The sequence below is a fragment of the Protobothrops mucrosquamatus genome, unplaced genomic scaffold, assembly GCF_001527695.2.
Source record: "Protobothrops mucrosquamatus isolate PMUCROS unplaced genomic scaffold, P.Mucros_1.0 scaffold52, whole genome shotgun sequence".
NCBI lineage: Eukaryota > Metazoa > Chordata > Lepidosauria > Squamata > Viperidae > Protobothrops > Protobothrops mucrosquamatus.
In genome coordinates, this window is record NW_015386433.1 from 563,040 (window position 1) to 566,202 (window position 3,163).

Consider the following 3,163-nt stretch of genomic DNA (forward strand, 5'->3'; position numbering starts at 1 on the left):
CTGTGTGTTCCATGTGTGGGTTTCATCCCACCATGTTTCTGTAATGGCAACAATATCATATCTGCCCTCGTTAACCTGAATTTCTAGTTCACCCTGTTTGCTGTTCATACTCTGTGCATTGGTGTATAGACATTTGAGTCCTTTGTGACTGGCCCTGTGTTTTTCTACATAACCTGTGTGGTGCCTGAGTTCCTCTATTTTCTTACCACCTATTTGGTTAGTGCACTTTGTGTGGCACTCGCTATTAGAGGCTTCATTTTGCTTGACAGCAAGGTTGGTATTCTTGTCCACACACACATCTATGCTACATGCACTGGTAGCCCTATAATTTTTATATTGCCGGGTACAGGGTTGTTCTGTATCAATTAACTCACTGTCCCCGCTGTTTAGTTTAAATTTTCCTCCAGAAAATCTGTGAATTTATAGCTGAGTAACTCAGTCCCTTTCTTTGATGGATGCAAACCATCTCTTTTGTACATCTTTTCATTGGACCAGCTACAGACATCGTGACTAATATATCCAAAGCCTTCCCCTTTACACCACTCCTTTAGCCACATACTGAATTGTGCTATGCGCTGGCTTTTTCCATTTTGCTCCTTATACACTGGTAAAACCTCTGAGAAAGTAAGCCTACAGCCTATTCTGCTAAGTTCCTTCCCCAAGCTCTGGAAATCATTCTGCACAGAGAATACATCTTTTTGGGACAGATCGTTAGTGCCAAGATGTACAATAGCCTCCACATCACAACCCTTGCTGCCATTCTTGATTATTTTAGAAATACGTTTCTTGTCCCTACTGACAGTAGCACCTGGAAGACGCCTGACCTCTTTCGAAGCCTCTGTGTCCTTTCCTAAATTTACATCCCTTATAATTGAATCACCTACCAGAAGGTAGCTTCTCTTTTTGGATGCCTTTCTGTTCTTGCATGACTGATGTGTAATAGCTGATTCACACTTCTCCCTGTCGAAATCTAGTTCTTTGTCTCGGATCACAATCCCCTGCTTATTTGAGTTATCTTCACAAATACCTTTACCTGTCTCCCTAATGTCCCTATTAAGGTTAGCAAGGGCACTGTAACTGTTGTGCAGGTACACAGCAAAAGCTTTGTGTTTATGGTTCACAGCTCTCACCCTGCCAGATCCCACAGTTGTCCACACTGTCCTTCTCCTGCAGGATCTTTGTGGTAGAGGGGGCTGATAGCACGGAGACTTACTAGAGTAGAGGGGCTGAACTGGACGCCTAATTTCTGCCTGAAGAGCACAGATTACAGACCCTAGATAAATGATCTGTCCTTGTAGACTAGTGATTTGTTTATAGATAGGACAGTTTCCAAGTTTGAAAAGGGTACTGCGAAAGACAGCTGCAAGGCAAGTGTTGCACTGAACTAAGCCAGACATTCTTAGATACAGGGAATCTCAGACACACTTGCCCTGAATGTACTGCTGCTGTTTATGATTTTTAGTTATGTAATTCATAACTAAGACAAAATAAATACACTATAAATGAAATGGAGATCCAACCAGGGCCTAGCTACTTTCCTGGTGGATCCTCCCAAAACTTACAGCTCTAGCAGCAATTGATGCAATATAGAACGTCCCAGCAGCTCTGGCAGGAGTTGAAATGGAGTTTAAAGACAAAATAAATACACTATAAATGAAATGGAGATCCAATCAGGGCCTTGCTACTTTCCTGGTGGATCCTCCCAAAACTTACAGCTCTAGCAGCAATTGATACAATATAGAACGTCCCAGCAGCTCTGGCAGGAGTTGAAATGGAATTTAAATACAAAATAAATACACTATAAATGAAATGGAGATCCAATCAGGGCCTAGCTACTTTCCTGGTGGATCCTCCCAAAACGTACAGCTCTAGCAGCAATTGATGCAATATAGAACGTCCCAGCAGCTCTGGCAGGAGTTGAAATGAAGTTTAAATACAAAATAAATACACTATAAATGAAATGGAGATCCAACCAGGGCCTAGCTACTTTCCTGGTGGATCCTCCTAAAACTTACAGCTCTAGCAGCAATTGATGCAATATAGAACGCCCCAGCAGCTCTGGCAGGAGCTGCTGGGATGTTCTCTCTTTTTATTCTCTCTTTTTTTTGATAAAAGAGTCAATTTGACCATCTCTACTTCCCCTTGTTGGGGAGAATAGTATATGCTTCTATTTACTCATTGATCTTTATAAAAGATCTTTATATTAAAAGAATTATTTATATTAAAAGAAATATATCATTCCAATTTTTAATCCTAAAGAGAAAAACACTTTTTCTAGTTTTAATATTTTAAAATAATTTTAAAATAATAATTTAAAAAATTATTCAAATATATATATAATGGGGAAAAACCATTTTAAACCCAGAATACCAAACGCAAAAGTACATTAAAGCTTTCATTCAATTATATATATCACACCAATAAAAATCCAATTAGCTCATTTATTTTAAATCTTTCCTCAAGTTTATCCTCATGGAGTAAAATCTTTTCTTGTTTTATTTTCAAATTTGATCAATAATATTTTACAAACTTGGGAGTTATTCAACATTACAGAAAAGGACAGAAACATGCACATATAAACTCATTTTATAAATACAAAACTACCTTAGAGCTTTCTTTCAATACATATATCAAACTAATAAAAATCCATCCTAACTAATTAAGTCATTAAATTTAAGTCACTCCCTCCAGCTTATCTTTATAGAATAAAATATTTTTCTTCTCAGGAGTGTCTATCAAATTTCTTTTCTTCAAGAAATTCTCAGACTTGTTAATATCCATGAAAAAAGAGTCCCAAAGTTGTTCTGTTAAAAGTTGTAGATTAACATGGAGCATTTCCTCGTAGAATAAAATCTTCACTGATATGTTTATCATAACTTTTTTTCTCAAAAGTTTTTCTCAACCTTGTTGGTATCCATGAAGAAAAAATCTCAAACTTGACCTCTTAAAAATTGTGAATTTATTTAATAATAATAATAATAATAATAGTAGTAGTAGTAGTAGTAGTAGTAGTAGTAGTAGTAGTAGTAGTAGTAAAGTTGGAAGGGACCTTGAAGGTCATCTAGTCCAACCCCCTGCTCAGGCAGGAAACCCTATACCATTTCGGACAAATGGCTGTCCAGTCTCTTCTTAAAAACTTCCAGTGTTGGAGCATTCACCGCTT

At 37.4% G+C, this 3,163-nt stretch overlaps 1 protein-coding gene across 1 annotated transcript in view; it reads left to right on the forward strand.

The window, feature by feature from the left end:
- PHF14 (PHD finger protein 14) overlaps positions 1 to 3,163 on the forward strand; it is a 132,012-nt gene that overhangs the window by 68,491 nt on the left and 60,358 nt on the right. The gene's annotated exons all lie outside the window — the stretch shown is intronic.